This window comes from Chionomys nivalis, chromosome 6, assembly GCF_950005125.1.
Source record: "Chionomys nivalis chromosome 6, mChiNiv1.1, whole genome shotgun sequence".
NCBI lineage: Eukaryota > Metazoa > Chordata > Mammalia > Rodentia > Cricetidae > Chionomys > Chionomys nivalis.
The window spans coordinates 42,663,971-42,686,397 of NC_080091.1; the positions used below are offsets into that span (position 1 = coordinate 42,663,971).

The window sequence follows — 22,427 nt, forward strand, 5'->3', positions numbered from 1 at the left end:
ATCCTCTGATATTCAGCACAAAGCGGGGGCAGATACACCACCATCGCGTCATCTTTCCCAGGTTGGTTACCATCCCGGATTAGGAGGCCTCTGCAGTGAGGGCGCGAGCTTCACGGGTCTGAGACAGGTTCCCCAGTGTTGCTCCTGACTGCGATGGCCGGAGGTCCGGACTAACAGCCCCCAGGCCTTCCCAACCTAATGCGCACGCTCGCCAGCGCCAGGAGCTGACCACCGCTCTGGGCTTTCGCCTGGGGCTGGGAGGACGCCACGCCCTCCCTACTGACTGGCGAGAGGATGCACCAATGGAAGAAAAGATGCGGGAGGGGGCGGGGCCGCACTGGGAGCCGGCGCCCGGCGCCCACCAAACTGCAGCTGCTAGTGTGCGGTGCCCGTCCTCGCCGTCCCCGCATCGCGCAAGGGTCCCCAGCGGGCCGAGCCTCCTTGGCTATGGTCTAGGTTTTCTTTATTTTTATTTTTTTGCATGCATTCATTTTCTGTCCTGTCTCGTCCCTTCTAAGGCGGCGGCGACGACGACAGCGGCATAGGCACGCGCGGGGAGGGGGCGGCCGGAGAATGCGGCGCTCGGCTGCTGCCCGACTCAGGTCCGAGCGTCAAGCAGGTGGGTACAGGTGTGCCGCGGAGGGAGAGGGCCCAGGACACCGCACCTAGTGGGCGGAACCTGCGACGGGGGCACCTCTACCGGTGCTGCCTGTCCGCTCCCCACCCCCAGCCTCCGCACCCCTCACAACAGCCCTGCACCGCTTATTCCCACCTCCCGGCCCCGCCCATCTCCCCTCCCCCACTCTCTCCAGACCCCCAATCCTTCTTGTGGCCGCGGTGCTCCCCGACACTGGTCCCTGGCTCCCCTGTGTCGCTCACGCCACCCCGCTTTCCACTGGTCTCCCCCTTTACACCCAGGAGCTGAGGAGTGGGAGAGAACCCCCTCCCCCCGGCTTCAGCGAGTGGCGCGGAGGGGGCGTGGTTGGCCGGCGGCTTTCTGTCCTTCAGGTCCCCGCCTAGGTGGAGCCCAGGGTCTGTAGGGGTGACAGGGAGGGAGAGGCCGCTCTGGCGGTATCCCACCCCACGCAATGCACACGCTGCGGCTGCCGGGCTACGCACACCCTCGCGCCGCTCCGCCCACGTGTGTGCGCGGGGGAGAAGGCTGGGGCGCTGCGAAGAAAGGCTGGTACCCACCCTGTGCCCAGCGGCGCTCTCCGGGTACACCGGCTTTCGGGGCAGGTACCAGAATCGGCTCCGCGGTGCAGGGCACCTTGCCGGTTACCATGCTGTGCTCCTGGCTATCAGGCCGTCGACCTTTCGGCTTCGTGTTAGGGAGCTGCGCTTTCCTAGGCCTTCTGTCCATCATTCCATCCTCCCAGCTGCGGGATCCCGATAGGCCCTTTTAGACCACTGGCCAGGCTGGAGCCTTTTCGCTCCCCTTCCAGCACTTTCTTCCCGTCTCCGCCTGTCCGCTCTGTGCAGTAGGCTCAAAGATAAGGTCTGCTGGCCCTCCTCAGCCACCTGCCTTTAGTGTGTACTCAGGCACACTGACCTTGGCCTTTGCTGTGCTGTTCCCATTTTGGGCACGCCCTTCATTCATCTGGCCAGTTCCTTGTAGAACAAAGTAGAGTAGGAAGGAGCTCCTTGCCAGCCCAAGCTTCCTGTTATGGCAGGGCCTGTCACCCTGGGCCTTCACGGTGTGTGGCTGCGCTTCCCAAACCAGCCTAGACGAAGAGGGTAAGGCCAACCACACCTGGTGTCACCTCCTGTAACTTGGGCGTCTCTGATGTGTGGATAAGGCTGGGGGAGGAGCTGGCTTTTCTCCCGGACAGAGGTCTGGTTGGTGGCAGTTCCATCAGCTGGGCGGGACAACTGGGAGGGACTGGTTTGAAGTGTGGTGTAGCTGGAAGCTCATTTTGTAGGTTCAGTTGTGATGTTGAGGATTGCGGAAACATGCTCGTGGGACCTTGCTCCAGGTCAGATTGCTGGGGTCTTCCCAGGAGTGGAGGTGTGTTCACCTTGCCCTTTTCACAACAAGAAATCCTCAAAAGGTCCTTGGTCCCAGGAGATGAGACCACAAACCATCTGCAGAGTCACACAGTCCCCACTGTTGTCTTCCCTGGCCCACCGGATCCCTTTTCCTGCTGTCTGTCTCAGCCACTTTTCTATTCCGTGGTTGTGTTTGCATACAAGTTTTCTATTTTTTCTCTCTCTAGAATAATGTCCCCCTTTTGTCAAGGTTTTACACTTGTGTTACATTCTTGTGGTTTTCTTTTCATTTATCAGGCTGTGTGACTCCCTGTCTGTACCTCCCAGAGCCTCATACACGTGTGCAGCAACAGGATTCGTGTGGTTTCCCCCTCATTCAGATCTAGCCCACCAGGGATCTGGGGAACTGAGATATCTTATAACCCTGTGTGCCGCTTAACTGGAACTGGCAGGCATTTTCCACCTGGGCTTTTGGATTGAGGTCCTCCCTTAGGGAGATTATTACTGTGATCCCCATTCTCTTGAGTGGATCTCTTCCTCCAAGGTGATGAGATGTATCCAGTAAACTCATCTATGTCCTGATTCTTACTGCTGTGAGGTCCTGGGCAAGAGGACTAAACTCTCTCACTCTTCATTTTGGGTATAAATGGAGACAATGTTTCTCTTTTGCTATGCTGTCTGGGGGATCAGAGGTGTAGTCCTCTTATCAAATGGTCGTGATGGTAAGTTTGTGACAAGCTGTGTCCTTTCCTTTAGTTCGATCAGATGCCCATGCTGGCAGCTCTCTTTTGTCCTTCTCCAGCTAAGCTGATGATCCTAAGAAACAGTAATGGGCGAGGTGAACTCAGGTCTCCATGGTGGTTCTGTGTCTCCAGGCAAGACACCCAGTCTCTATGCTCTGTGGGAGTGAGTGTTATATAAGGAGGGCAGCTTACAGGGCTGTACCTCCCACTTCTGCAGTGATGGCTCTTATTATAGCCACACTGGGCCTGTGCAGGTAGAGATCATGAGAAGAGGTGGAGAAGAAGATCAGCGGGCCCTCCACAACCTGGACGCTGACCCCTGCAGTGTATCGCTATCTTCCTGTGGGGTAGCGTGAGGTTTGAGGTACCTTCTCCCTGCTTTCCGTGGAAACATGCCACCATAATGTCCTCCTAGCCATCAGGGCTGCTGTAATCTAATCTGAGGGGGAGAAGATGATCCTGAGCTGGCCAGCAATCCCCTGACTCCAAAGCCTTGGGGAAATGCTTGCTTGGCTCATGTGGTTCCATGGCCAGCTGAAGGCACAGGGGCTACAGGCTGCAGGAGCATATCGGGGTGGAAGGTAAGCTCTGAGAGTGGAGGAGGCAGGAAGGAAGTGGACACAAGGACAGTGATGAGCTGGGAGAGATAATTGCATGTCTGATCAAAACCCTGGCTGGGGGTCTGGAGTGATGGCTCAGCAGTTAAGAGCACTTGCTTCTCTTATAGAAGACCTGGGTTGGGTTCCTAGCACCTATATGCCAACTCACAACCATCTGCAATTCCAGTTCCAGGAGGTTCTATGCCCCTTCCTGGCCTCTGCAGGCACTGGGCTCAGGAATACCCACAGGGAGACATTCATACATGTAAGATAAAAATCAGTCTTTGAAAGAAAGGTCCTGGCTGGATGTAGATGAGAGAAGACCAGCATTATGAGGACAGTACAGAGTTCAGGAGGTGATGGGGTCAGGGATGGCATCCTGCTCTTGCCTCTGGCTTTGATGTACTTTTCCAGAACTTCCCAGGAAGTGTGAGGCATCTCATGAACTTGCATAGTGGACTGGCAGATGTCCTAGCTCTTAGAACATTGTAGCAAAGCTCTTACCAAGCACTAGGGTCCACAGCAGCATTGGCAGCTGGTACTCTTGTCAAGAAAGTTGCTGGAACACAGCCCTGCCCTACCTTTTTGTGCAGAATGGCCGGTGGCATCTGTGGCTTGGACCTGGCAGAGCTGGTGTGGCAGGCCGAGGGGGTTGCTGCCCTGTGAGCAGTGCTGTTTCTGACTTGGTTGAACTCGTTGAGAGTCGATGGCCCTGATGTCATTGTTTTTGTCAACCCAACACACACCTTAGAAGAGGAGTCTGGATTGAGAAATTGTCCCCATCAGATTGATTTGTGGGCATGTCCTTGGAGCACTGCCTTGATTGCTATTTGATGTGGGAGGACCCAGCCCACCGAGGACTGTGCCACTCCTGGGAAGTTGATTCTCGGTTAAGAAAGCAGGCTGAGTAAGCCTTGGGGAGCAGTTCAGTAATCAGCACTCCTCTATTGCCTTTGCTTCACTTCCTGCCTTCAAGACCCTGACTTGAGTTCCTGCCCTGGCTTCCCCCAGTGATGAATTGTAACCTGTAACAACCCCTACCTCCCCCACACCTTGAAATTGCTGTGGGTCAATTGTTGTAGAATATTATTTTAAGATATATTGCATTTGTTTATGGTGTAGAACATTTGTTTAGTGATACAAGGATATGTTGTATTCTTTTATGTTGCATTTGTTTAACTCTGTGAAGCTGTGTTACTTTGCCTATCTAAAACACCTGATTGGTCTAACAAAGATTTGAATGGCCATTGGTCAAATAAAGAACTGAATGACCAATAGCAAGGCAGGAAAAAGGATAGGCAGGGTTGACAGGCAGAGAGACTTAATGAAGGAGAAACCTGGGAAGAAAAAGACAGAGGAGATTTCAGGGGCCAGTTACCCAGCCATACAGCCAGACACAGAATAAGAAAGAAAGAAAAGATATACAGAAATAGAAAAAGTTAAAAGCCCAGAAGCAAAAGATAACAGGATCATTTATGTTAAGAAAACTGACTAGAAACAAGCCAAGCTGAGGCCGGTCATTTATAAGTTAAGAAAAGATCTCCATGTATGTTTGCTTGGGAGCTGGGTGGCGGGCCCACAAAAGAATAAGAGGGTAAACACAACCATCTTCAGTCAATACTTTGTCTCAGTGACAGAAAGCACACTAGATGAGAAATTGTTAATAAGAAGTGTTGCTATAGTGGTCTTGACCATGTTGCTTTGGGGGATGGTGGAAGCATTTGATACTTTGGGCTAGAAAGGCCTTTAGCACGATTAGTAAAAATCCAGATACTTACATTGGGGTTCAGCCTGAAGATCAGAAAAGCAAAGCATCCAGTCACTAGCTCTTACCTCTACCTCAGACTAAAGCAACTATCCTGCCTCCATGAATGCTCAGAATGAGACTGAGCGTGAGACTTGTCTCCTCCTGTCTTATATTCCTCTCTAGTGCTAGGATTAGAGGAGTGTGCACGCCCAGCGTCTGTGGCTAACTAGTGTGGCTGCTGGGATCAAAGGTGTGTGCAACCTCTGCCTGCCCTGTATGGCTGACTAGCGTGGCTGCTTTGCACTGACCTTCAGGCAAGCTTTATTAAAACACAAATACTAGGCCACTATAAAGGCCATAGAGTGCTCAGAGCTTAGTGGTTGTTCTCTGGGAGCTTGGAATATACAGTGCCTAGAGCAATGCAGATAATGGGGGCCTGACTTGTGAGGCTTCAGAAGGATGTCTGAGAGTCCCTCAAAGACTCTATTGGAGCCATTCCTGTGAGATTTTGAATGAAAAATTTGTAGTTTCTGGCCAACTGGGACGGAAGAATCAACGGTGGTTAATAAAAGAGCAGCATAGTGAAATGAAATCTTCTGGGAAGTAATTCCTCTGGGTCAGCACACAGAAGCTGTGGTCCAGAGTGGGTGGAGTCTGCATCCCAAGCTGGCCGACCTGGGTAATGTATAAGAGTGTCTCAGGTGGTACTGGTTTTGAAGGCATGAAGGGGTCCTGGAGAGCAGCTGAGGCTTAGCACCATGAGAAGCCAGGACATTGGTGAAGAGACAGCCTCAGTAGCAGGGTAAATCTCAGGGTTGAAGGGGTCATAGAGAGAGACTGATATTTGAAGGCTACGAGAGCCATTGGTGAAGGTGTTGGCACCATGGCACATCTGGCAAAGACATTGGCAGGTATGACGTGGAGCTGGCTAGAGCTGACAAGACAAGCTGTGTGCTGTGGACTGCAGAACTGGAGAGTGGATATAACCAAGTCATTTGAGCCCAGAAAAATCATGAGCGAGTCCCAGATGGACACTGAGATTGTCACACTGTTGAGTGTGGGTTTTGTTTTGATTTGATTAGAACTGTGGCCTGGACCTTCCCTCTTGGAATAAGAAAGTATGTAACTTGTTTGAACTTTTACAGGAGCACACAGTTATCAGAATTCGGATTTATTATTTATTGTTTTTATATTTTGTGTGTATTTTACCTGCATTTATGTAAGTACACTGTGTGTGCTGTGTGTGTGTGTGTGTGTATGTATGTATGTGTGTGTGTTTGTGGTGTCTGCAGAGGTCAGAAAAGAACATCCGATAACTTGGAACCAGAGTTACTGATGGTTATGAGCCACCATGTGGGTGCTGGGAATCTGCAAGAACAGCCAGTGCTTTTATCCACTGAGCCATCTCTCTAGCCCCTGGATTTTATTTATAAAATTTTTAGATTTATTTTATTTTTTGTGTGTGAATGCTTCGCCTGTATGTATGTATACAGGCGTGTACACTGTGTATATGCCTATGCATGGTTGTGAGCCATCATGTCCGTGCAAGAGTTTCAAAGCTCTTAATACCGAGCCATCTCACCAGCCTTGATGTTGGATTTTTAAAGAAACCATGAGCTTTAAAATCACTGAAACTTTTTTAAAGAATGGAACTTTTAAGATTGGACTGTGTTTTATATTGTGAGGGTAGCGTGAGATGCAGTGAGATGAGATGAGAATAGCCAGCAGATGGAAGAGTATGGATTAAATGATGCGTCTGTGACTCAGAGTTGACTAGGGGTGGGATGCCATGCTTAATTTTTTTTTTTTTTACTGGCTGGAGACATGGCTCAGTGGTTAAGTGCACTGGTTACTCTTCCAGAGGACCCAGGCTCATTTTCCAGCACCCACGTGAAAGCTCACAACTGTCTGTAACTCTAGCTCCAGGGGAGCTGACATTCTTTCACAAGAAATAAAAATTAAAAAAAAATTAATGACATTTATTTACTTATTGAGGTGAAGACCCCTGCCATAGCTGCAAGTGGAGGCCAGAGACTCCTGAGAAGAGGAAATGTCAGTTGAGGAATTGCCTCCATCAGATTGGCCTGTGGGCCTGTCTGTGGAGCACTGTCTTGATTGCTGTGATGTGAGAAGGCCCGGCCCACCGGGGTGATGCCACCCTGGGTATATGGTCCTGGGTTGTATATAAGCAGACTAAACAAGCCGTGGGGAGCAAGGCAGTAAGCAGAATTCCTCCATGGACTTTACTTCTGTTCCTGCCTTGAGTTCCTGCCCTGGCTTCCCTGGATGAAAGACAGTAAGCTGTAAGATGAAAGAAACCCTGTCCTCCCCAGCTTCAAGTTGGTTTTGGTCAGTGCTTTTTGGTCACAGCGACAGAAAACAAAATAGAATGCTGGGTGTCCATGCTTGCAAATTCTTTGAACACAAGGATGGGACAAGACAGGGAAGGCCTTCTCTGGTACTGTGCACTGGACAGAAGCAGTAAGATTGTGCCCTGGATCAGCACATCCAGACAGCTATTGGGACATTCTGTGCTGTTTAGTGTGGCCTGAGGTGTCCTCCTCCCCTCTCCAGGGCCTGGCTATGTCCTCAGGACCCTCCAGTGCCCTGATGACTCCAAACTAACCATGGCAACCTGGGACTGGGCACTGGCCCTGGCTTGGCTGAAGGACCACTTTGAGGAATGAAAGAAGTTCTGTGTGCACCAGTGGGGCCTGGGCTTTCTGGCGGTAATGTGCTTGTGTATTCCAGGTCAGAGAGATGTGCTGGCTCGGCTTTCTGGCCTCTCGCTTCTCTCTTGCAGTGTTTTGAGTTTGGAGGCCTTGGTACTTTCCCTGTGGATGGAAGACATGGGATGTGCTATAGGAGGGGTGTCCTGCTTCCCGGGAGGGCAGAGGCATAAAAGTCAGGTGAGTGGTGACAGATGACAAGGCTCCTTCTCCTCCTGTGTCCCTTTTGATCCTGTTCTGGAGGCTGGCACTGTACCTGTGCAATCCATCATAGGACACTGTTTAAGGAAGTCACAATCTGCATCTTCCATTGTGGCAATCTCCTTTTTTTCCTCTTCTCCCTGACTTCCCTGCAAAGTGTAATTTGACAGTGTTTAGTGCATGCAGAGTGTAGTACATGCAGTACATGCATTATTTAGTACATGCGTTATTTAGTACACCCAGAGTGCAGCCATCCTTGCCTAGTTAAGACCCTTTTCACCCCTCTCTTGGAAACCTCCATGCCTGTTCACTGTTACGCCCCACTGCCCACTCCTCCTGGCCTCTAACCTCTGCATTGTCTTCAGCCTCTGTGTTTCAGAAGATTCATATAAATAGGACCATGCCACACCCTCATTTCTGTGACCCCCTTCTTTTGTTGAACTTGTTTGCCCATGTGTGGCAGGTGTCAGTGCTTTGTTCTTTTGCGGGAGTGGGGGGGGGGGCTGGACACTATTTCAACATGAGTGTCCACTCCTCATTGATGGGCGTTTTGGTCCTTTCCACCCTTGTTGTTGTGAGTGGTGGTCAAGATTACATACAGTGTGACAATGTTCTTCTGCATTATATCATCAGTTCAAGCACACGTCAAAAAGGGTGATGGGTCGTCTGTGCCCAGCACTGTGCCGCGAGCATCCAGCTAGGAGAATGCTTAATTGGTTCCTCATCTCTCCAGCTAGAGCATGGCAATACCTTGAAACTGGAGAGAGGGGGTGGGAGCTGGGGGAATGGCTGAGGGTGGCAGTTGGCACAGTGCAGGAAACCCTAGTCACCTCTCTGTCAGTTTCTGGAACACGACGGTCTCTTGCTGAGAGGAGCATTTCTGGTTGCAACTGTTTGCTCTTGGGAAGGCTGTCCTCTGCCTTGGCCCCAGCTGGTTGCTTGGCATCTGTCCCATCTTAAATTGCTGTGGCAGGTAGAGACTCCATTTTCCTTTCGCCTTTGGTACCATCCCTTCTGAGAGTCAGCATGGTCTGAAATGACTTTGGTTTCCTTCTTTTTCTTCATTCCATACCCCCTGCCCCACCCACACTGGAAGAAAACATCATGCCAGTGGAAACTCAATTCCCAAGTTTACTTGACTCTCAGAGCCGGGCATCCGGATGGTGTCCATGTGTACATGTCTTTATCGTTGCTGTTGTGTGGAGGTGGAGTGACTTAATTTCCCCATGCTACCTTGCTAGCACTGGGCTCAAGGGCACATGACTTAATTTTTGGGGGTACTACTTCCTCTGTGAAATCTAAAGGATGTCTCTGCTTCTCCTGTGGCTGCTGCGGCTAATGCATGACAGCCCAGCATAAGGTTGCTGGTGTCCCTGCTGGAGGTGTAGAAGTCGCAGTCATCAGACTGAGTCCCCTCAGACTTGGAAGCTCAGGTGCTTGTGCTGGGGATGGCAGGGGACCCCCTGAACTGAGCTGCTATGTTATTGCAGCCACTCCACAGTGTGGCTCCTGAGCACCGAGACAAGGTTTTAGCAGGCACGAAGACAGACTTTCTAATATGAACAAACCCAGGGGCAAACGGGAGATTGGCCTGCTTTGGATGGTTTGAGCTGGATGAAAAGCACTTGTTAATATCACCTGTTGCTTTTTCAAGTTGTACGACACCCCCACTGGAACATTTAAAGTGACAGACTGGCAGGGGAGGTTCAGAGGCCGAAGACTGCCTACCTCCCTGTGGGCACGAGACCTGGGGCTTACTTTAACACTGCACAGCTGAAGTGGTCGCATCCCTTTGGGGCACTGTCTGTAGTGCTGGCTGTAGGCTGCAGCTCCCTGAGGTTGGGTGCTGATGGGACAAGGTGTTCACACCTCCGGGCTTCCCACCTCCGCTCTGCTTTCTGTGGCCTGTGTGACCTTGGGTGAGGGAAGTTTGTGGCTCTTTGGTTTCCTCCTCTGCGAATAAGAAGCTCAGCCTGGTGATGAACAGGGACAAAGAACCTTTGTCCATAGCAAGCCTTCTGGGCCCCCAGATCTAGAGACCCTGGAGCTGAGTTTGTGGGGAAGGAGAGAGACCTGGAGCACACAGTAAAAATCCAAGCCCAGTAAGAGACCAGCCCAGATGGACTTCTGAAGGCTGCAAGCAGGAAGTGCTGATGGTCCCACCTGCAAGGCTTTCTGCTTAGTGCCTCTTGGCTTTGTGCTCAGGGGTGGGTGTGGGGGGCTCACAGTTGCTTATCAATAGCTAACCTGAAGCCAAGGTAGTCAGTCACTCTGATGTGTCTGGAGAGTGTTGGGACAGTGTCTGCTAAAGGCACTAGCTTCTCTCAGCCTGCAGTATTTTACCCTTGGAACGTAAACTTTCTCCTCGTACCTCTCCAGTGGTGTGGGTGTAGCCAGAACAGGGGTTCCTAATCTGCCACCTTTTGCCAGGCCAGCTAGGGGATTGTGTGTTGAGTGAAACCACAAGGGAACCAAGCCTCTTCTCCCTGGGAGCTCTGGTGTCCTAGGGTACCACAGAGTGTGCAGTCTGCATGGAAGGGGACCAGGAGGGGCACACTGAGTAAACTCAGCGGGGTCAGCCCTTTTCACACTGCCTGAAAATGTCTGGCAGGGATCAAGGCGGAAGCAGGTTGGACTCACACATAAACAAATGATCTGAATGATCTGTGGAACTGAGGGTCCAGGGTTCACATGCATGCGTGTGTGCGTGTGTGCATGTGTGTGTGTGCATGTGTGTGTGCATGTGTGTGCATGTCTTGTGAGTTTTCAGATGCTTCTTGAGACTTGTAAGTTTTATTTACTTCCTGAGGAATTAAAAAATATTTTATTGTGTATGTATGAGTGTGTTTTTGCTGCATGTATATATGTGTACTATGCATGCCTGGTGCTCGGGAAGGTCAGAAGAGAACATCAGGTTCCTGAGAACTGGAGTTACAGTTGACTGTAAGCCACAAGCATGTGTGGGTTCTGGGAAACACACTTGGATCTTCTGCAAGAGCCACAAGTACTGTTAGCTACTGAGCCTTCTTGCTAGCCTCCAACTTCCTGAGTCCTATCAGCCCTCTCTTTCCATGAGGGAATGTTTCTGGGTTATTATAGATAGAGTGAATGAATGAAGATTCGGGGCTGTCCCTGGAGCATCCTCAAGGCAGGGAATGGACTTGCTTTGGTCAGCTGCCCTATCTACCTGCGGATCTCTCTACCTGCAGGCTCTCTTTGTTTGCCTTTCCCATCCATCCAATGAGCACACCTCCATCTGCAGTTCAGCTCGTAAGCAAGAACCCACAAAAGTCTACGGGGTGCAATGAAAAGACAAACTTGCCCTGACAGCATCACGCCCCTTCCCCTGGAAGGGTCAAGTACATCTCCAGGATCCCTGCCCCTGCAGGCATCCTCTGGCACTGCCCCCAGACAAACTGTGTTGAAGCTGCCAGTGACTTTCGTACCTCCCTGTAAGGGTGCTCCAAGGAGGAAAATGCTGTCCTATCACAGGGGGAATTCCGGAGTCTGACGCAAGTAGAGCACTCAGTAGGTCTACAGACTTGGTTTCTGGCTTCTTGGCCTCAAGTTGCCATGATGTCAGTATGGTTTGGGCTCACACATGAACTGAAATACGTGGGTTTGGTTTCCTTGGACCCGTCTGCCCTTGGTAAGGTCACTGTGTGCCCTGAGCAGCCATCTCCAGTGATAGCTGTCTGAGTCCTAGACACCACAGTGGTGCACCCCATGTTGTCAGACAGCCTGAGAATAACAGCTAGGGCATATGGGTAAAACTCCTCCCTCTGCTCTTTTAATGGGGCAGGGACAGGAAGTGTGTGGAAAAAAGTGTTCTTCCAACTTTATATTCTTGGAAGTCCACATTGCATTTCCTTTCTCTCCAGTGCGCTTTAGGACACCCTTTAGAAGGCAAGCCTCTGTGTTGTTGGCAGGAATGCCTGCTGGGCCAGGGAGTCAGGTGAGAATAACAGCTAGGGCATATGGGTAAAACTCCTCCCTCTGCTCTTTTAATGGGGCAGGGACAGGAAGTGTGTGGAAAAAAGTGTTCTTCCAACTTTATATTCTTGGAAGTCCATATTGCATTTCCTTTCTCTCCAGTGCGCTTTAGGACACCCTTTAGAAGGCAAGCCTGTGTGTTGTTGGCAGGAATGCCTGCTGGGCCAGGGAGTCAGGTGATCGGGTGATCAAGCATTAACCAGTCTTTGATTGGATTTTTCCAGCGAGGTTTGGAGCCTGTCAGGCCCAGTATGGTGGCAGCTCCTTTCTTCCAACTAACAAAGTGAAAGGGCGGTGAGCCCCACTTTGTGTCTGGCCTCTTTACTACCTTGGTTACCATGGCAGTTTCAGTGAAATACATCATGCTTGGAAGCATCACGGTGGCTCAGCACGAGCCCAGTTCCTGGGACCCCTGCATGTTTCTGTAAGTTCTGCTAAAACTGAGCACAAGATGCTTGTAGGAGATCAGAAATGGGGCTCCTCCAGAAGACAGGGAAGGGTGCAGAATTGCCCATCTCACGGTATATGTTGTCAGTTTGAGATGTCACGCGTCCCAAGCTGCTGGGTTGCAGCTGTCTTTCAATTCTTGCTGGTGAATGGTGAGGAGGACTTTGCAGGTAAACTGTGAGGTCGAATGGTGGTGTCACTTGGGCATTTGAGGCAGGCTGAAAGCATGGGGTGCTGTCTAACCTATTTACTTCAGAAGGCACGTGAAGAACCTCTGCTCCCTGGAGCTTCCTTTGATGCCCGTGCCGATGTCCTCCAGAGCAAGGAGTAACTTTTGAAAATTCCAGCCACCACCACTGCACCTCAGTCTGAAGCCTTGGGCTGCCATCATACTTCATGAAGGAGACAGCTAAAACATAATGACCTTGCCCTGCCTTCTGGTGAGGACATCACCTTGAGTACCTCAGATGCCCCAGCCACGGAGGCTGGCAGCAGGCATTTTAAAATGCAGCTGGTGTCCTATGGCTGTTCGATGAAGGGTCGATGTGCTCCCATTTAATGGCACCAGATAGAGGGAACCATGATGGATTTGAAAATGAGCCATTTAAGAAGCTTAAAATTGCCTATCTACATTAAACAGAAATAGCTCTTTGAAATCCCTGCTCCTGAATTCTATGTCGAGTGTATACCAGCTTCATTTAATGACAACGAAAGCAATGAAGGGGGAACAGAGGATCAAGAGTGACACAAGACAGAAAGCAGTGGGCGAGGGATAGTCAAGTCAGCTTCCCTGAGGGACATAGGATGCGAGAGTCTGCCCATGACCCAGTAGATGGTCTTAAACCCATGCACATACAGACAGCACTGAATAGATTCAGTGGCTTTAATTAAAACAGAGCCCATCAATTTGCGAGGGAAACATGGTTGGTGGGCGGGGGGCGGTGGGAGTTTTAGTGAAGTAAGCGAGCATAAATTTGATAAAAATTCTATACATATTTGAAATTATTAAACAATAATAATGGAGAAAAAAGACAAATTGGCAGAGGGAAACCCAGTCACACCAATAACACCATTAAACAGGAGTGTGTTAATCAATGCAATCAGAAGATGGATGTTGAACATCAGAGTGGATAAAGCATCTGATCCAATTATATGCTGCCTTAGTCTGCCTGGTCTACTGTAACAAAATACTTTAGGCTGGGAGCTTATAAATAAGAGATTTCTTTCATACATACTGAAGGTCGGATGTCCAACTCAGTGTCCGGTGAGGGTCTGCTTCCTCATAGTTAGCAGGCTCCCTGATGAGGCCTCATGTTTGAGGGAAGGCTGCCTGGCCTTGGATCTGAACCCATCTGTGAGGGCAGAGTGTCACCTGTTACTTCCCTTTCCCACCTCTAACAAGTGAATTCTGGGGACATAAACCCCACAACATTGCCCTGGTGAGACACACTTCAGATCCATGTAGAAATTAACCCAATTCGGGAAATAACCAAGCTAGCTTAAAGATAAACAATTTTATTTTTATTTATTATAAGGGGAAAAACTCGCGGAACAGGAACGAGAAGTCCAAGCTCAGCTGTGCAGTCAGGGAACACAGAGAGAGGGCACCTGGGACATGCACCTGTTTTTTCTCTGGGCTCCAGTAAGCCACACCCTAACTTGGTCCCACCTCTTAAAGATAATTGGTTAACCAAGCTTCCCCATCAGATCTAGAGCTATAAACAGACATAGAAAGATGGGAATAAGAACCCCAAAAAAGTTAGTGTAGCTGCACAGATGTCCAACAAAATAGACTTTAAAACAAAACAATTATTAGAGATGAAGAACAATATTTTATAAGGATAAAAAAGGGTCAGTGCCAAAAAAAAAGGGTCAGTGCTACAGGACTAGGGAGGAGGTATAATCATGCCCGCACTTAACAACACAGCCCCCAAACACATGATTAAACCCGGAAGGGAAGGGAAGGGAAGGGAAGGGAAGGGAAGGGAAGGGAAGGGAAGGGAAGGGAAGGGAAGGGAAGGGAAGGGAAGGGTTTAGAAATGATATACACATGCTTTGCTTCCTGGCACACTTCATGGTGCTGAGGATGAGACCCAGGCCCTGAAACACACCAGCTTCTCCTACATGCCCCCTGTGCCCAACAGCTGCTCCCCACTTCATCCCCTCTTCTTTTTCTTATAGACCCTGCTGCATCCATCATGCACATGGGTGTCTGCTACAGCATGGACAACCTACCAGGGACCATACCCCTGAACAATGACTCTCCCTTCCCCAGGAGCCATTGGCTACCAATAGCTCCTCAGACTGAGGGCGGGGCCTCAAGAGCCCTCAGTCTGGCTTGCCCTGGTGCAGCTGCTGTGAGTTTGAGGGTACTTTTGTCCTATTGCCCCACCCCCTGCTAAAAGGTGCCATGTCCCGTGAGGCCGGGTTGGGGGTGCTGCAGCTACCCCTTTAGGGCTAAGCACTCAAGGTCTTAGCATATTCTCTAGCTGCCTGCCAGTCCTTCATTTGCTGTGCTTGCTGAAAGAAGGTTCTCTGATGAGAGCTGAGAGCAGCCCTCTTGCTAATGGACTGGACAACTGGACAGAAGTTGACAAGGAGCGGGGAAAGCCAAACAGTGCTGTAACAGGCCCTTGTATATGTCAGTGGAGGACACAGAGTTCTTCCTCGGGTGCCATCCAAGGCCCCGCTTTTTTTTCTGTTTTACAGGCCCCCAATCCTTCCTACCCCCTCCTCCCTGGCTGTTATGTTCTGGCTTGCTATGGCAAGTTTCCAAGCCTTTCCACTGCCCCTTCATAACTGTTACCCTCTCCCTTCTAGCCCTGCCTGCTGGTCTTGTTCATGACCAACCCCAGGACATTTTTTTTCTGCCCCCAATGCTGATACACCACCTCCTGCTGCCCCCAACGCTGATATCACCCGCCTCCCACCACACTCCAGTCTTCCTTGGGACTTGGTATCCTCACCAGTCCACTTCATCCCTTTTGTGGCCCCCTCGCCAGGCTCTACCTGACCCTGGTGGATACTTGGCTCTGTCTGTCTATCTCTCTACCACTGATGGGAATCTTCTGTGGGCGGGGCTGCACCTCCTTCTGCTTCTGCTCCCTCTTAACTGCTGGAAAGTGGCCTCCTGCACTGAGGTAATGCAGTATTTATTTGTAGTCCAGACATATCATCAGTGAAGCTTTACTAGAAGCATTGATCCTGGCCTGGGTAGGGGTATGGGGCGTGGACCAGAAGGAGTCCTCTAAAGAGGCTGTGCAGTAAACAGAGGAGGGTTTCTGGGATGTGGGTCCTAGTTGGCAGTGGCAACAGTAGCTCCAGGAAGTACCTCATGACTTCACATCCTCTGGTCACCTGCATTTGGCCCAGCAGCCTGTCTCTTGATTTCTGTGGGAGCTTCTGACAGCCCCTCCAGCTGCAGACCAGGACAGCAGGGGTGTTTTTCTTAAAGCAGTTGATGGCTTGGCTGGCTCCTCTATATGTGGGAATTGCTGTCCTCCCCTGCTGACTCTGAAGGTAGCCTGGGGACCTTAACTGTGTGCACCGTGCAGGGTCCTTCCTGGGTATATGTGCACGGCCTTCGAACTGGTGCTCAAGGGACTGTACCTGACTTCTAGTACCTTCTAGCAGAAGGGAGAAGTCCTGGTTCATGCACTGTGCTCTCATGGGATGGGTGTGACCGCACCCCTAGGAATGGAGGGGAGGCTGAGGGGTGAAAGCAAGCTGTGGGCCAGGGTCTAGGGAGGAGGCCCCAGGAGACCTGGATTTGATCTGCCCACAGCCTCCTGGTGATATTTTGAGGTTTGTTTGTCAAGGGTACCTAGCTGGTTTCCATCCATTAAGTAGGGACAGTAAGTAGTCTCTGAGTAGTGTGATGCCGGTACCCCTCACTGGCCCATTTCCTTAACCTCAGAATAAAGTGTTTAAATATGTTTTTTTTTTTAAAAATCACCTTTTTTTTTTTTAAAAAAAAGTGTGTTTATATGTTGCTGTGAGATAACCCTTCTGTATGATGTGAATATGTTTTATTACCATTGGTTAATAAAAAAAAAAAAGCCAATTTGACCAATAGGCAGAATAGAGCCAGGTAGGAAATCCAAGCAGAGTTACAGGAAGAAGGTCAGAATCAGAGAGATGCTATCAGCCTCCGGGGAAGCAAGATGTGAAGTAGCAAGCCACGAGCCTCGTGGTAAACTATAGACTAATAAAAATGGGTTAATTTAGTTATAGGAGCTAGCTAATAAGCTGAGTTATAATAATAAGCTTGAGCTAATAGGCCAAACAGTTTGCAATTAATATTAAGCCTCCAAATGATTATTTAAAGTGCCTTGGGACCAGGTGGGACAGAAAAAGGTCTCCGTTTACCACGTGTGTGTATGAACACATGTGTGCAGTATGTAAGTCCGTGCCTGGGTGGAGCCAGTGGAGGACTTGGGCTGTCCTCTATCATGCCCCACCTTGTTCCTTTGAGACAGGGTCTGTCCCTGAACCTGCAATCCTCCTGTCTCGGTCTCCATCACAGCACTGGGGTTACAGGTACATGTGGCCACACCTAGATTTTTACGTGGGTTTTGGAGATTTTAATTCAAGACCTCATGCTTGTGCAGAAAGGGTTGTTACCCACTGAGCCTTCTCTCCAGCCTCCACCCCATTAAAAAAAAAAAACCCAGCTAAGCCATCCAAACAGAGTGGTGATGGTATCCCATCAAGCCCAGTTGTCAGCTTTCAGCTCATAGGACTTGCTGCTTGCAAGCTCAGCTCTTCATCTCTCTCGACACTGGTTTCCTCTTTTTAAAGACTGTTTTCCTTTGCTGAATTTAACTTTTGGAAAATAAGTTCAGGAGACCACTGTTGTCAGAGCAGCCTGTAGTGTGGTGATTGACGTCATGCTTGGCCGTCGCCATGGAAATGTTCTGTGTGGTGACGATGTGCACAATGTTCCTGCACCCAGCAGCATCCATAAGCTGTGCAGGCGCAAGTCTCCTCCCTGGAGAGAATGGGATGGCTGCACCGAAGACCAGGATGGTGACAAGTCCTCGTGTGACAGACTGAAAGTGACTTCACCTAGAAGGAGACCAAACCAGGCCGAGCCTGCATCGCACCTCCCAGCCCCCACCATCTTTTTTTTTTTTAACTGATTTTTATTGAGCTCTACATTTTTCTCTGTTCCCCTCCCTACCTCTCCCCTCCCTCTTCAACCCCTCCCCCAATGTCCCCATGTTCCCAATTTACTCAGGAGATCTTGTCTTTTTCTATTTCCCATGTAGATTAGATCTATGTAAGTCTCTCTTAGTGTCCTCATTGTTGTCTAAGTTCTCTGGGATTGTGGTTTGTAAGCTGGTTTTCTTTGCTTTATGTTTAAAAACCACCTATGAGTGAGTACATGTGATAATTGTCTTTCTGTGTCTGGGTTACCTCACTCAAAATAATGTTTTCTATCTCCATCCATTTTCCTGCAAAATTCAAGCTGTCATTATTTTTTTCTGCTGTGTAGTACTCCATTGTGTAAATGTACCACATCTTCTTTATTCACTCTTCAGTCTATCAGCCTTTAGGTTGTTTCCAGGTTCTGGCTAGGACAAACCAAGCTGCTATGAACATAGTTGAGCATATATCCTTGTGGCACAATTGAGCATTCTTTGGATATATACCCAAAAGTGGCATTACAGCCTCCAGCATCTTTAAGACATGCCTGAGACTTCATGAATCTGGATCTGAAAAACGGGCTCTGCACCCTGAGTGCCAAGGCCTTGTTCCACCTGGCCCTTGTGTCTGTGTGTTGTCATGAATGTGTCCCAACCTTCGAGCATCATGGCTGGGAGCCTCCAGGACCACTGTTGGCCAAAGGGCCAGGAGCTGTGTTGGAGTCCACATTTGCCTTTCCTCTAAGTATACCCTAAGGATCCTGTGTCTCTCGGAGTGTTTGAGGCTCCCTCTCCACTGCTCCCTTGGAGTAGCTCTGGATCTGTAGGAGACATTTGGGAAATGAACTAAGGGAACCGAGTCAGGGCGATGTATTGGTAGACACCAGTCATTTTCAGTTTGGGCCACTCCAACAAACCCCAGAGACTCGGGACTTGTAGCAGAGATTGCTTCTGACATTGTCACAGGCTGTGTAGTCTGAGGGCAGTTCTGGTCTGGAGAGGTCCTTTTTGTGGGTTGCAGGGGTCACTGTCCTCTTGTGCCCCCCATGGTGGCAGAAGCAAGCTCTCTTTTGTCCTGATGTCACTTTCCTAGTGTGAGGGCTCCCCACCTCCTCATATCACATTACCCTGTTGGGGTGGGGCACATGAACCTTGGAAATCCCAGCTGTCCTCCATCACAGAGCTGTCTGCAGCCTCTAACCTCAGCAGGCCCCACCTTTGTCTTGTCTACTGCTGAGCCCTTCCTCTGCCACACCCTTCCTGGTACCTCTGACATGGCCTAGACCCCTCTCCTCAGGTACTTCTCTCACCTCCTGCACCTTTCTCTGTCCCCCCAAGTTGGTCTCACCATGTAGCTCTTTCTTTCACATTTTGTCTTTCCCAGAGTAGTTTAGTACAGGGAGGGGCTGTGCTGGATTGATTGATGGATTCATTCATTCATTCATTCATTCATTCATTCACTCACTCACTCACTGTGAGACTCCAGTGGTCAGCAGCAGGCCCAGGGTGGAGCAGACACAGGGATGCTGCTGGGTCAGTGAGGGAAACTTGGGGACCCTGCTGCTCTGACTTTCAAGGTGCCTCTCGCCTCCCTTAGGACCCTGTTCCTCACTCTGTAAGTTCTCATTTACCACAGCCAAGCCCACTTCAAATGTCCCTCCATCACATGCTTTCCCACGCTAGGTACTATCTGGGCTAGCTATCGCATCGTACGTGTGTGTGTGTGTGTGTGTGTGTGTGTCAGGGGAAGGGAAGGTTGCATCAGGATGCTCGAGGGTCTGCAGGGCCTCAGGCCAGAGTGTCGTCCTTGATCTCCGTCACTCTGTGCCGAGCTGAAATCAAGCTGACTTCACTGGGTGAGTACCCTGCAGTGGGCTGAGCACCCCATTCTCTGAGCTCCAAGTTACCTCCCATCTCATCACCCTCCACCATACTTCCTGGAGCTTTTTGAGAGCAGCTATGACAGCCGTGAGCTGTGCCCCCCTCCTCTGGGTCCCTTTGCACACAGCAGGTGCGCTCTGATGGGAGTGCCCTGTGCACATCAAGCCACACTGAGCATAGAAAGGATGTGGAAACCACAGAAAGAAGTTATTCTTTGTTTGGACGTCACCAACGGTCCCTACCCGTTCTCAGTGGTGTGGTTACCCTTGGCCTTTTGACTCATTTCAGCAGAGTTGGGACAGAAACAACAGGAGGGTTAAGGCTTTGGGGAGACTTCTTATTTATTTATATTTATTTATATTTTTTTTAAAAAAGAAAACAAACTATTTTTTTTTTGTTTTACATACCAATCCCAGTTTCTACTCCCTCCCCTCCTCCCATCCCCTCTACCTTCCTCCCCACCCCATTCCCCATCCAGTCCTCAGAGAGGGTAAGGCACATTGCTTTGGGGGAAGGTCCAAGGCCCTCCCTACTATATATAGACTGAGCACGGTATCCATCCAAAGAGAATGGGTTTCCAAAAAGCCAGTACAAACAGTAGGGATAAATCCTGGTGCCACTGCCAGTGGCCCTTCAGTTTGTCCCAACCATACGACTGTCATCCACATTCAGAGGATCCAGTTTGGTCCTATACTGGTTCCTTCCCTGTCTGGCTGGAGTTGGTGAGCTCCCATTAGCTCAGGTAGACTGTTTCAGTGGGTGTTTGGGGAGACCTCATAAGGGTCCTGTGCACTTCAAGAAGGGATTCCTGAATGCTGCAGGCAGTCTTCCCGGAGCTAGTGAGGGGTATTTGGAACTGCAGACTTTGCATTCTGGTGGGGAGTATAGCAAATTCTTAAAACCTCTCTGAAGCCAAATTCTTCCCTACAAAATAAGGAAAATAAGAGGTCTTTCTCCAAGAAATTCGGAGCACTAAAATAATGTGTCATTTACCCACAAAGTTTTATATGATCTCAGAAGGGGCAGCTGCTCTCCCACAGACATGGGGGATGACTGGGGCTCTTTGGGCTGTTTGTCTTATGATACAGTTAGCGAGGCCCTTTCTCTGATGGACCTGATGGACAACCTTGTAGTTCTAGCCTCAGGTCCTAGCATAATAAAAGGTCCTAGAAGCCGTACCGCAGAACAGGTGAGAAGAAGACAGTAGAACCATACCCTCTGACTGCTGCCTGTACCCTTTGCTAATTGTATCATATTGTCTAAGGAATTCACCCTTTCTGCTGGAATAATAGCAGGAGGTAATTCCTTTTATTTCTTTAATTTTTATTATGGATATGTTTGTATGCATGTTCATATGTGTGCATGTGTATGTATGTGTATGTGTATATGTGTGTGCATGTGTATATGTGTGTGCATGTGTATATGTGTGTGCATGTGTACATATTCTCACCCTCCAGGGTTGACATCATTCTTCACCTTACATATTGAAGCAGTAATGAATATGGATCCCACTGAACATGGATCTTCTATTTCTACTAGGCTTGGTAGCCAGTTTGCTCTACCCTGTCTCTGCCTCTCATGTGCAGGGATTACAGGAGAATCCTCATACCGACCCCTTTGGTGTGGTTCTGGAGATCTGAATTCTGGGCCTCATGCTAATCAGTAAGTGCTGTGTCTGCTGAGTCATCTCCCCAGCCCAGACGCTCATCTTGGTGTGGTCAGAGTTGGGTCACCGGTTTCAGAGCAGTAATTGCTTAAAAGCTTTGGAACAGTTCTGGCACTCAGCGAAAGCTGCAGAAGTGGACACTGTTATTGCTTGGTACATATTCCTTCATTTGTAGTGGATTCTGTCTAGAGAGAAGAGGGTACAGATTCTGCCACAATACTTAGTTATTCTTGGAGAATATATATCACTGTTTGCCCCCTGAAAACGCCTGCCCTTTTCAGCACCTGGTAAGATCATACAAAGAAGCTCAAGGACAAAGAGGAGTTCGTGTGTGCAGAGTGTTGGGAGGGAAGCGTGGCTGTGGCTGTGCTCTCCTGAGTGCCGATAAACACCTCTCGTGCTAGTGACAATCGGGTCTGGTTTCTGCATATGTTAACGTATTCAGAGTAGCAGGTTTTTTTTTTCCTCCCAGAAATTGTGTTTGTGGTGGGAAATTGAAATGTCTGATGCTATTGAAAGCACAGTATCAGCCAGAACATTTTGAAATTACCGTTTTATGGGATGCCTTGGTGGTATTTGGTTTTGTCAGTGTGCTTTGTTCTTGGAGGCTGTGGCTGCATGTGCAGGAAGGAACCTGGTTGCTCATCTCTAAGTGTGTTCTTGGCATCTTCCGTGAGTATAAGCAGTACCATGCTGCTCTAAGGGTGGGAAATAAAACAGAGGCAGCTCTCTCTACAGCTGGGAATTGGCTGGGCTTTCCTTCCTGACTTCCTTAAAGCTTTAGGTCTAGAGAAAGTGCTTTGTCTCTTTGGGCCTTAGCTGTCCAATGCTGAGGAGTGCTTGCACCCTGCCTGGCATAGTCTCGTCCTAGCTGCTGCTCCTCAGTCTGGAAGCAGGGTGTCCTGAGATACGTATAGACTGGCTTGGAGCCATCTTGAACTACCTCATCACATGCTGCCCAGCACAATGGACAGATCTCCTTTTGCAGATGAGGTGCTTGGGTATGGGGATTGAGAGACCAGGTTTCCTGGTGTGTGTGTTGTGTATGTTTTTTGTGTGTATTGTGTGTGTGTGCACATGTGCACACATGCTGCTCTGTCCAGTCTGCAGTACCTGTTGGGCTGTCAGGAATGTGGAAGAGGCAGGCCATGGTGAACCTGGGGCCAGGTCTCTTCTGGGGTTCAGTCCTCCTTCTGCCTTGCACCCACCGGCTTCTACATTTTCTGAGTGCTCCCCGGAGTAGGTATCGTAGCTTCCTCCATCAGGTTCTCAACCACCATGCCCA

The 22,427-nt window shown here is 49.6% G+C and overlaps 1 protein-coding gene across 4 annotated transcripts in view; it reads left to right on the forward strand.

The window, feature by feature from the left end:
- Window positions 1-351: 351 nt before the first annotated feature.
- The window catches only part of Jakmip1 (janus kinase and microtubule interacting protein 1), a 124,110-nt gene continuing 102,034 nt past the window's right edge, over window positions 352-22,427 (forward strand). For all 4 annotated transcript variants that reach the window (XM_057771102.1, XM_057771103.1, XM_057771101.1 and 1 more), the window contains exon 1: window positions 352-619. The gene's annotated coding sequence lies outside the window, so the exon portion shown is untranslated. The remainder of the gene's footprint in view (window positions 620-22,427) is intronic.